The sequence below is a fragment of the Triturus cristatus genome, chromosome 5_2, assembly GCF_964204655.1.
Source record: "Triturus cristatus chromosome 5_2, aTriCri1.1, whole genome shotgun sequence".
In the NCBI taxonomy this organism is placed as follows: domain Eukaryota; kingdom Metazoa; phylum Chordata; class Amphibia; order Caudata; family Salamandridae; genus Triturus; species Triturus cristatus.
Window position 1 is genome coordinate 71,584,036 of NC_140588.1, and position 12,215 is coordinate 71,596,250.

Sequence of the window (12,215 nt, forward strand, 5' to 3'; positions counted from 1 at the left end):
GCTTTGCCTACATGTGTTCAGTGACAGGCAGCTGATTTTCAGCCTGTACCATGTAACCAGCCCCACACACCCGAGGCTCCCCCAGAATTCCCTGTTCTGTACCCTCACCACAATTTGCCACAGGATTGGAACAAACTATCTAATACTCAAGCCATCAAAAATCCTATACTCATCACAAAAATGAAATAAAAACAATTGAATCCTTCCAGTTGGCCAGAAGTAATGAGAAATCCTATCACCCACACAACCTAGGCACCTAGATAGACTCAGGCATCTACCTTGAATACCAAATCAAATCTACGATGTAGCGAGTGCTTGCTTTAGACAGTAAAAACTATTGAAGAAGGTTCTATTTCACATTGACACAATTCACTATATTCCTGTAGTACTGGATTTAGTACAATCTTGTCTTGACTATGGAAATTCCTGTTACCTGAGTCACCCAGATAAACTTGTCAGACGACTTCAAGTGGTACAAACATAGTAGCACATCTCACTACAGACACTCATTGACAAGATCACTTCTTTTCTCGCACCTACACTCGCTTGCCATCAAGAAGAAACTCCTTCTCAAAGCCATAGTAATTGTGCACTGGGCTATTCATGGCAATTGGCCCACTTTGTGACCTCCAAAAACCATCTCCATAGCCCACAACAGTCTTTATGATCCACTGGTTAGGTTCTGTTAGTTAGTCCCAAAACCTCCACTGTGATGTTTGGGTAGAGCATTCTCAGTAGTCACAGTTTTACACTTCAGCATCAAAAATCGTCCATGTGCAAGAACTTTTAAATTAATATATAATCCATCATAATGTTAGTTCTGCGACTTCTCTTATTTTGCTGACTTGACGACTATGCTCTCTAAGAGATTTGAAGACTTAAATGTTCCATACTTTGTTAGCTATGGGTGAAATGTATACAGGTGCGCAACGCCTACTGGGCTGAAAGGGTTTCAGCCCCCCTTGTCAGGTTCTGTGGACCGGGCAAAGGCTGCTGGCCTGACTGCCCAGTCCACCCACAAACATTTCACTGGCCTTTCCCTCCTCATAAGTAAGGGTGGCGAAAATTTCCGTTCCGCTCGCAGAAATTGCGAAATTTCGACATTTTCGCATTCCGCGCGGAACGCGAAAATGTCAAAACTTCCGCGATCCGTGGAGGAATGAAAATATGCAGGGCAGGATTCATTCTGGCACGATGCTCCTGTCATTAAAACCTCAACAGGAAGCACTTAAAGATTTAAGTAAAGCAGGTGCCCGAGTTGAAGGTCAAATTCAGTAACGCATTATTCAGCACAAAAGATTTGTGCGCACGGTGGAGGCTAGGCAGGTGTGCTTTCTCCCCATATCTACCGTCAACAATTTGCTGTAATCCTTGATGGAGGTCTGTGCATCCATGAGTTTCTCGAGTGCAATCCCCGTGTAGTTCCTGACACCAGGAGTTTCTGTCTCCTCATCTGCTGCTCTGGTCGGTCTCTACTCTGACCCTTTATAAACAAGAGGCATGTGAACTGCATAGAAGCCCCGCCCATTTGGCTCCAGCCCGCACACCAGCGGTGTGCAACGCATTCCCGCCCTTTCCCACTATGATGGACAGCTCACTCGAGGTACCCCGGCGCCCATTGGCGCGGTGGCAAAAGTTACAGACACACATGGTCGCTGGACACAACTCTTCTGGCCCTTTACGCAGCTGTAGTGTAGGAAAAGCACTATTCATTTACCCACCGAGGTAGCACTTACTGATTAGCCAGTAGAAAGTACTCCAGTTGAGTAGAGGTATTGCACAAAACGGTGGCATCTTCTTGGATAAATATGCAGGGCAGGATTCCTTCTGGCACGATGCTCCTGTCACAAAAATTAAACCTCAACAGGAAGCACTTACAGATATAAATAAAGCAGTACATTTTGCGTGTTCGCGGCGATTTTTTGCCGTTTTGCGAAATTTTGCAAAAGCCAATTTTGCAAATTCCGCCAACCCTTAAAGGCCATTTAGTGCTCATCAGGCCTCTTTCCAACTCCGTGCCCAGACTCTCATCATAAATTAGCAATGATGGGTGTGAATCCCATCCTCACTGATCAAAGACAATGCAGCGCCTGTCAATCTGTAAATAAGAAACAGAGCTCTTGCAGGAAAGCATGCCACAGGTTTTGCCCTTCCGAGAAAAGTAAACAAAAGCATGGATGTAAACTGAAAATAAATCATAGTTGAGATTTCGTTTTTTGCTTTAGTGCTATTAGGCCTTTCCTTCGATGCAGCACTATTTGAATGTAAGCCCTATATAAATGCAATTTTAATGCAACATGATTGAAAATAAATGTTGCATTATGACATTGGAGTACGTAAATGTTTTTTGATGAGTTTGTTTATAAAGCCTCACAACATATTTCTAAGCCCTGTGAATAACAAACCTTGTGATAACCTGATTTAATGACACTCTTAGAAGGAAGGAAGGTGGAATATACAGCGGAAGCCTCAAAATAGTCACCTGAAGATAACTGGATGTTTCTGCAGTGAGAATTTAGGGCCAGATGTACTATTTTTCAATTCGCAAAAGTGGTTGCAAATTGTACACCGACTTTTTGCAAATGGAATCTAATTTTAAAATCCGACCTTATGTACTAGTAGGTTGGTTCACAAAATAACATATCACAGAGGACCCACAGGACAGCCTGACTAATTAATATTCATTAGGCGGGCCACAGTTTGCATACCCCCGCGTGTGGCTGCAATCATAGGGATGGTGGCCTGCATTGTCTTCGAGACAGCCACAGCATCAAACCATTGACCTATGACCACCTGGCTCAATAAAAACATTAAAAAGAAACTGAGATCACTGCACCCCTATGTTAATAGGATACATTTAACAGCCGCTATAGACAAATTCACCCCCAGTCATTTCTCCATTGACAAATGCCATGCTGAGGAGCTTCATAGGCTCATCATGGAATTCAGCATCCCACAGTGCACCCTCCCAAGAGCCCCTGTGTCAAGACTTCGGTGATTCCCTTGTAGACCACCTCATTTCAAAAGCGAAGATGCTGGTACACCACTTCAGGAACAATATGACTGCCATCCAGCCCACTCACACTAAGATGGAGAAGGCTACACCTACCACAGACTTCGGATCCTAGCTTCTTCAGTCAACTCTCAAAATCCCAGCTCAAGGAATTGGTCAATGCGCAAGATCCACCTGGCTCACTATCAGATTCCTGTCCCATTCAATGAGCAAGAGCATCCTATTCCCAATGATTGTTTCCACCTCTGCAAAAAGCTCTCTTCAGCAACTCTATTTCATCAGACAGAGAGACCAGCAGAGAGAAAGACCAACACACAAATTGTAAGACCAAAAAAGAGAGGCTAAGTGAAAAAGCCCCAATAGTAATGATTTAAAGTAAAAAATGTGTTTCAAAGATGTCATGCTACTTATTAGAATACCGTGATCCATCAAAAGCATGGTGGAGGAAGTGGAGAGATTAAAAAAGAACCAGGAAAGAGATCAGATAGAAGGAATGAGGGAGAAGCATTTTCAATGGAGCTGCCTTCAGAAAGATCCTGAGACCCACACTTGATGCAATGCAAACAATAGAAGTTGTATTGCAAATAAGAGTATAAATTGTGTTGCGTTGTACAAGTGCAAACTGTTGTAAATGTAGGCCTCAGTTGTAACTTGACAGAGCAGTATCACGTATGAGTAATTGGCCTGAAGCATCTGATGAGCAGGTAGGCATGAGAGTAAATGAAATATAAAAGGAGATGAAAGGGCAAGAGGGATCATTGAGTGGAAACGGAGGTAGCAGCGAGTCATAAATGAGGGTGAACTGTTATATAGTTCTAGGGCAGGCCAGAGCGACCTTCATTGAGGCAGAAGCCTGTGTTCCTACAGCTTAAGAGAGAGGAAGAGATAGGAGAAGCAGGAAGCAGGAAACCTTCCCAGAGGACAGGGACAATCAGGGTTAGAGGACGCTTCTTTAAAAAAGGCTTATGGGGTGTGGGTAGAAGAGTGTTCAGCTACCAGGAATGTCAGTGTTTAAAATGTAAATAGTAAGTGGAAGATTTTACTGTCATACCTGCTCCCTGTGGGAAAGAGCCAGTACACTACCCCAGGAAATTAAATGAGGGTGTAAATAAGCTTGCCAAGCCTTTTTATTTGCCGTCTTACCTGCTGGCTGCAATACAGTAGACTCTATGTCTAACTCTCACTTACCTTTGCCAACATAGAGCCTGATTCACAAAGGGCCTCTCACTAGTTACGGAGGACCAGCAGCGGTGGCAGGACGTCGGCACTACAATTACCCCTTGAGAAGGTCCCGCCATGAGTGCGGGTCCCCGCCACAACTGCAAGATCTCTGCCTCAAGTGCGGAGGCCCTCTGTGAATCCGGCCCACACTGAATACTCCCATTTCTCCAAAACCTTTTTTTAATTCAATTTCTGACTGAACCCAACCATTCCTGCACATAGCCAGTTTCAGGCATTTACCTTTCTTTCAGCAAGAAGTTTGTTATGCTGCTACTGACCATTCCCTCAAAATGACTCATACTATGATAACATGCCTGTCACAAGCATTCCACTGAAATACACTCATTATGCCAGCTGCAAAAATTCCAGACTTACATTTTAGCAGAGTTGTTCTTCATGCACTGTTACAAAATATTTGCACAAAGAGAACAGCTATGTAACATTCTGCTATTATCAATCTCGTGGGTGTGGGGCACATATGGGTATTGATTCTGAGGTGGTACCTTGGATAATCCTTTGTGCTCAGTAACTGTACTTCATGTGTGTTTCTACAGCAAACATCTTTTCAAATGTGTGCTACATTTCTGGCTATGAGATTGCCCAAGCATATGGCCACCAAGAATACCTGATGTCAACTGAAATCCAGACCTACTATGTAGAACCAGGGAACAGATTCAGCATTCTCAGGGGCATATTTACGAGCCCCGCTGTATCGAGAGATGCAGCTCTAAAATGAGATCTACGAAGTCACACAAGGCCACCTTGGGTAGCCCTGAGTGGCTTCATAAATCTCGAGTAAAGCAACGCAGCACAAATCACTGCGAGTTCTCGCGCAACATCCATGGATTTTGATGCCTTTCCAGATTTATCGGAAGAGATACACCTGGGAATGGGCCAAAAACCTACGCCTTTCCAGGTGAGGAGTAAGGAATAGAAATACCTTTATTTCTCCTCTTTTTTTCCTCTTTCTATGTGTGCTGCATTCTGCATCCGTTTTAGAAAGACGAAAATGCCTCAGCGGATTTTTTTGTGCGGGAAGGTGCACCTTCCAGCACAAAAACAATCCATCTTACAACACAGCCCCCCTAGTACCATGGTGAAAGGGTGTCTGCGTTGGCGCTAGGCAGCCAAAATGGTGCCAGCGCAGTGGAAAATGCATTAATGCACCATATTCTTTTAAATATGGCACATTTCTGCCCTCTCCCTGCAACGGAGTGCAGCACAGCAAGGTGACTTGCTGCGCTGCACTGCATGACAATCTCATAAATGTGACCCTGAGGGGCCGATTCCGATCCGGAAGGGCACCGAACGCGATCCGTCCGGAAAAACTACGAGCCGTACGCGTGTTTTCCGGCCAACTCGTACAGCTATACGAGTGAGCAAGTACGATGCGAGCTACGTGAGATTCACCGACCAAGTCATTTCCGGGTCCGAACCGCTCTGTACGTCTCGGTCGGAAGCTAACCGTGGCATGCAATGGATGCGATTTACAACCAAGCCAGTACGATGCACGCGTCGGACAACTTGTTCACAAAAGCTCCCAGAGTCGGACTTCGGGGGTCCGTGTCGGACCCCCTGACACCCGCAGCCCTACGACTCGGACACAGGGGGAGACCTATGGGTCTACCCAACACAGGCATGTACGGTGCGGATGGCACCGACGCGTACCCACTGTAGTGGCGCACTTGTTCGAGACGTACCCATTCAGTCAATGGGAGCACATGTACGGGTCGTACAACTGTCTCCCATTGACTTCTATGGGAGTCCGACCGAACCGAGTCCGACAGCATACGTGCGCATCGTACTCACTCAGTCGGACTGTAGGGGTCCGGCTCGGTCAGAAAACACTCTGGATCCGACTCGGTCTGCGTGCTTTCCGACCCGGATCGGAATCGGCCCCTTAGTGTTCGAGAGTTTGGACATTAGTCACATCCACCTAGCTGCAAAATAGTGGTCTACTGCACTAACATTTTATTTGCAGCTACCATAGATGTATTATGTGCTTATAAACACAATATGAACAGAACATTAACCAAAGAAATGTGCTTGAACACCAAGATGTTATTTCTGGCAAGGCTGTAAAAATGGGTCCATCAAAAATTGAGTGCCGATGCTCGTCACTTGCAAACACCTGTACAAATGAAGCACTGCTGCACATAGGCGTCTGACTCCTTATGAAGCAAATAATGCTTTGCAATCAAAATTCCGAATGTTACACTAGAAAATAAAATTACTCATCATCACCACACTTTAAACCATGCCTGCAGTCGCTCCTTAATGTTTTTTATTTTAGAAAAACACATCAAATAAAGTGATGCGTTTATGCCACATGTTCACTAGCTCCAGGCAGTAGATGTCTTTGTATTTTGTATCCGCTGTAAAATTAAATTATTTGCTCAGTATGACCTGGAGCTCTGCATTCGGTATTCGGCCAAAGACCCTTTTCTATTGCAGCTGAATTCGCAGCAGTCTCCTCACCTAAGCCTTCAATATCTCCACCACCTTTGCAAGTTGGTGACCGCAATGGACAGGCTGAGGTAAAAAAGACACACTGCAGCTGGAAAGGGGAAGGATGCTGTTAAAATAACCTCAGGGGTAGACATGGAATGGACTTTGTCATGATTAAAACAGAAGGACATATAGAGATGATGTGGAGAAGGCTGGGTCAGATTAAAAAAAAAACTCAACACATTAAAGTCAGAGTGGCTACAAGAAGAAGTAAAAACAGAGGTGGGGTGGAGAGGTGGGTGGGGATAGCAAAGACACCGAAAGGATAGGGGCAAAACAGCAAAGGATGGGGATGGGTGGATTGGAAGAATTCCTTGTTGACTTTAACCAGAAGGTAGCCATGTATGGTTTATATACACTGCGGCAAGAACATTATAAAAAAGGTAGAACGAAATAAGTGTTGAAATCACGTAAACCCCCAGATTCAATAAAATAACTTTTATCTACAAAGGCAAACTGCCTTTCAACATGGGATTCTAATCCCCAAATTGCACTATTTGGATAAGCGCGCTTAGTCTCCTGGGAATAGGCGTGTGACTCCATGGTCACAGGACTGTAATAATTCTGCGTTCTGTACAATGAGTACCATTGAGTTGTGCAGCAACAAACATCTGTTATTTGTATATAGTACAATGTACTCTAATTATCTGCAATACATGCATGGTTTATGCATAGGTGCCACTGCCTTATTTACAAGTATAAATTTACATTTACATTACTGCCTAGGCAATGCATGATGCAGCTTCACCATTAGTGCTGTCATTTCTGAACCCATACTAGCATAAAGTCAAACTTAACCAACTTCTAAGCCTGTCTGATTGATGGATTGATTGATTGATTGATTGCCATTATACTAGTTCTGTTTCTTGACTAGGTCCCTCATTGAGGGATGGGCAAAAATGGATCATTTAACAAAAACCAGTGGCAGCCCTATTCCTTCTACTCATGGTTCACCCACCTCATTTACGGATAGGGAATGCTTGGTTACTGATGGGAATGTCACAATGAACAACAAAGACCTGATTGGAAAGGGCATACACTAATTTACTTTGTAGGACCAGTGCCGGGGGGCTACTACCTCAACCCAACTGCTGGTTTTTAACCTTTACCAGTCTTATCTAGTCCTAATTGCCCAAATATTTCTTTTAAAACAAAATATGTTCATCAGTCATCTCCATGTAGATATACCCCCTGTGACGGAGCAGGGGCCGCGGAAAACAGAAATGTTAGGGACTGGTGGGTACACGTACCGTTTTTACCCCCTCTTGTCCCCCCCAAGCAGGGAGAATGGCTCCCGTCACCTGCCCTGGAGAGACGACTCAGCTCGGACGACGAGGAGCCCTTTAATTGGACTCCTGACGACATCAAGGACTCGCCCCGGAGTGACGTCACGACGCGAGCGACGTCAATAGGAACCGAGATCCAGCAGAGAACGAACGGCGATCCCCGGAGGAGTACTGGTGACGAGCGCAGAGGAGGCGAGGAGGCGAGCGGTGGACGGGAGGAGAGAAGCGATCAGGAGGAAGGCGGACGGGAGAGCAGAGAAGCCGGCAGTAGAAGGCCAGGAGGCTCGGGATACCGCGAAGCGCCCCGCCACACTCCCAGGGGAGGAGTGTGGCTAGGACAGGTACGGGATCGTGTGGCGGGTTGGATGGGCCGAGGGGAGAAACAGAATACTGGAGACTACTAAGAGAGAAAGATATCTCTCAATAAAACCACACTTACCACTAACTCGAGTCTCGTCTATCCCTGACCAGTCACCACAACTGGTGGCAGAAGTGGGATATTCACCCTCTCACACCATCTGCCAAAAGATGGAGGCCCTTATTCAACACCTGGTGCAGTGTCAAGAAAAGCTCGGCTGGGCCGTTGAACGTCAGATGACATCAGCCCAAGCCGACCGGGAGTCCTTTCACAACACCATGGCGGCACACATGGAGGCCCTCCAGAAAGCCCCCGTCGAGTCAGGGATACCCGCTACGAGACCCCACAGTCCTCACCCCTCAGGCATTGCCCTGCAAAAATATATCACGGGAGAAGACCCTGATGCCTTCTTGACGAACTTTGAAAGGGCGGCCAGAGCCTGTGGCTGGCCTGAGGGCAAGTGGCCCTTCTTCTTAGCACCCCTGTTGTCGGCAGATGCCCAAGCGGCTTATCAAGCTGCCAACCCGACCGGGGCCACTCCCTAAGCTGTGATCAAAGAAGTTATCCTTGAGCACCTCGGACTGGATGCCGAGGCATATAGAGTACGGTTCAGAAAAGAGAGAGGAATAGTAGGGGAGATCCCAAAAACTCTATATTTCCGCCAAAAAATGGCAGCGGAAAAGTGGTTACAACCGGACTCTAGTACAAAAGAAGAGATGATGGCCCGGATTTGCTTGGAACAATTTTTGGAAGCCTTGCCTTATGGGACTCAGAGATGGCTAAGGCAGCACCCCAACTTATCGGTGGCCCAAACGATAGAAATGGCTACCCAGTTTAGCAGGGCCCAACCCCGCAGTACAGCAGGGGAGTACGAGAAACCCCACAAAACTGGTCCACCAAACCGCACCGAAAAGAAAGGCAAAGTCTTCCCGGAGATAGGGCGACCAAAACCCGGTAAACTGGACTTTGCGGTTACAAGGGGACCGCAATGTTACGATTGCGGAGAATGGGGACATATCGCCCGCCTTTGTCCTAGGAAGAGGAGTGAAGAGCCAATGGAGGTCGGATATCTGCCAAAGACAGTGATGTATTCCGCCGAATTTGGACCCTCCTATTATGTACGTGTTAACATAAATCAGACAATGGTAAAGGCCCTGTTAGATTCAGGCTGTAGGCAGTCAGTAGTGAGGAGAGCCCTAGTACTTCCCCACCAATACCTGCACCACCAAACAGTCCAAATCCGATGCATCCATGGGGACGTAAGGCTCTACCCTTTGGCCCGGTCCCGATAACACCCCTCAACCATTCTACTCAGGTGGTGAAAGTCGGGGTGGTAGACACGTTGCCAGAGGACATCATTCTTGGGGTGGACAATCCCGGGTTCTTATCACTGCTTAGGGACGAGTTAAGGGGACAGAAAGAAGATAGGAAAACACCCGCTTCGGCTTTGGTAGCAGCAGACCCCTGGATCATTCATAGACCGGAGTTTTCGTTTTGCCTAGTCCAACGATAGAACCCTATTCAACGCCTGGGAGCAAGCCCATCAGAACCAAACCAGAATGGCTAACATATGTCCCCGTTTCCTCATACAGAACGACCTGTTATATAGGGAAGGGAAGAAGGGTGACCCTCTACAATTGCTGGTCCCTCAGCCGTTTAGAGAACAGGTCCTGTTTTTCTCCCACACTCATTTAACGGCAGGGCATGCGGGTAGGGAGAAAACCACCTCAAGCGTCTTAAGGCACTTCTATTGGCCAGGTATATATCGGGACATTGAACAACATTGGCAAACCTGTGAGACATGCCATAAAAAGAACGCCTATCGACCTCCCCCTGCACCCCTACACCCGTTGTCTATCATAGGAGTCCCATTTGAAAGGGTAGGTATGGACTTGACAGGGCCTCTTCCCTGTACTAGAAAAGGATATCTACACGCCCTGGTGATAGTGGATTATGCCACCCGTTTTGTAGAAGCCTTCCCCCTCCAGACGCCTAACACCAAAAGCGTGGCCGAAAAACTGATAGAACTATTCTCCCGAGTGGGGTTTCCTAAAGAAGTCATAACCGACCAGGGCACTCCGTTTACTTCCCGGTTGATGAGGGAGGTATGTCACACCCTAGACATTCACCAGTTGAGAACGTCGGTGTACCATCTTCAAACCAACGGATTAGTCGAAAGATACAATCGTACCCTCAAGAGCACTTTAAAGAAAATGTTGGCCGTGGAGGGAAGAGAATGGGACAGACTACTTCCTTTAGCGTTATACGTTCTGCGGTACCAAGTACAGAGCAGTTTAGGCTGCTCTGCTTTCGAACACTTATACGGACGACAACCCCGTTCCTTACTGGAAATGACGAAGGACGCCTGGGAAACTGAAGAGAGACAGGATCACTGCACCCTACTCGACTACACTAACCAGTTGAAGTCCAAGATCGGCAAACTACGGCAACTGGCCTACGCTAACTTGGAGAGAAGCCAAGAAAAACAAAAAAGATACTACGACCAGGGAACCAAATTGCGAAAACTACAGAAGGGAGACTGGGCACTGGTCCTGCTACCCTCTACCAGTAGCAAATTCACGAAAGAGTGGCAGGGCCCCTTTCAAGTGGAGAAAGTGATAGGCGACCCTACGTATGGGATACGAATGATGAACACCAAAACGCAGAGCTACCACATCAACCTGCTAAAAAAATGGGTTGGACCACTACCCAAAACAGCCCATTATTTAGTGCCCACGCCCTACCCTAGTGAATCGACGCTCCCAGAACTAGTGGTCAATCCCGAACTCACAGAGTCCCAGAGGCAGAACCTGACGGAGACCTTGAAACCCTTCGAGGGGATGTTCTCCAATAAACCAGGAAGGACTCAATTGATAGAACACGGGATCCAAACCGTCCCAGGAAAGATTGTCCGGCAAAAACCCTACCGAATCCCGGCGGCCCGGAGAGAGGCTATTCGGAAGGAGGTAACCGACATGCTACACCTCGGAGTGATCAGGCCCTCCACCAGCGAATGGATGTCACCCATCGTGATGATCCCAAAGCCGGATGGGTCCACGCGCTTCTGTATGGACTTCCGCGCGTTAAACGAGATTTCCACCTTCGACGCGTACCCGATACCGAGGGTAGACAAACTCATAGAGAGAATAGGGGATGCCAGCTACATCACTACCTTCGACCTAACAAAAGGCTACTGGCAAGTGCCTTTGAAAGAAGCAGACCGAAAGAAAACAGCCTTCGCTACGGATCAAGGCTTATTTGAATTCACGGTGCTACCGTTCGGCCTCCATGGGGCCCCGGCCACGTTTCAACGGTTGATGAATACCCTCCTCCAGCCCTATCTATCCTTTAGTTCTGCCTACCTAGACAACATTGTGGTGTACAGCGCAATTTGGGACCAGCATCTCCACCATCTGACGGTCATACTGAATGCCCTTAGACAGGCCGGCCTACATATTAATGCCAAGAAGTCAAAAGCAGCCTTTCAGAGGGTCAAATATCTGGGGTATGTACTAGGAGACGGCGTTATCGCTCCACAGGCCGAAAAGGTGAAAGCCATTACAGAGACCCCCTTTCCAACCACAAAGAAACAGCTTAGAGGGTTCTTGGGTCTAATCGGATACTACCGTCGGTTCATTCCCCAGTTTGCCGAGGTAGCATCACCCCTGACTGATCTCCTCCTAAAGAGCAGCCCAAACAGCAGGTTAACACACCCTAGTGAGACTGCTCTGCGGGCCTTTCAGGACCTCAAAAAAAGCCATAACTACCACATCCGTACTGATTTCCCCAGACTTCAACAAACCTTTTATTGTAGCCACTGACGCCTCCA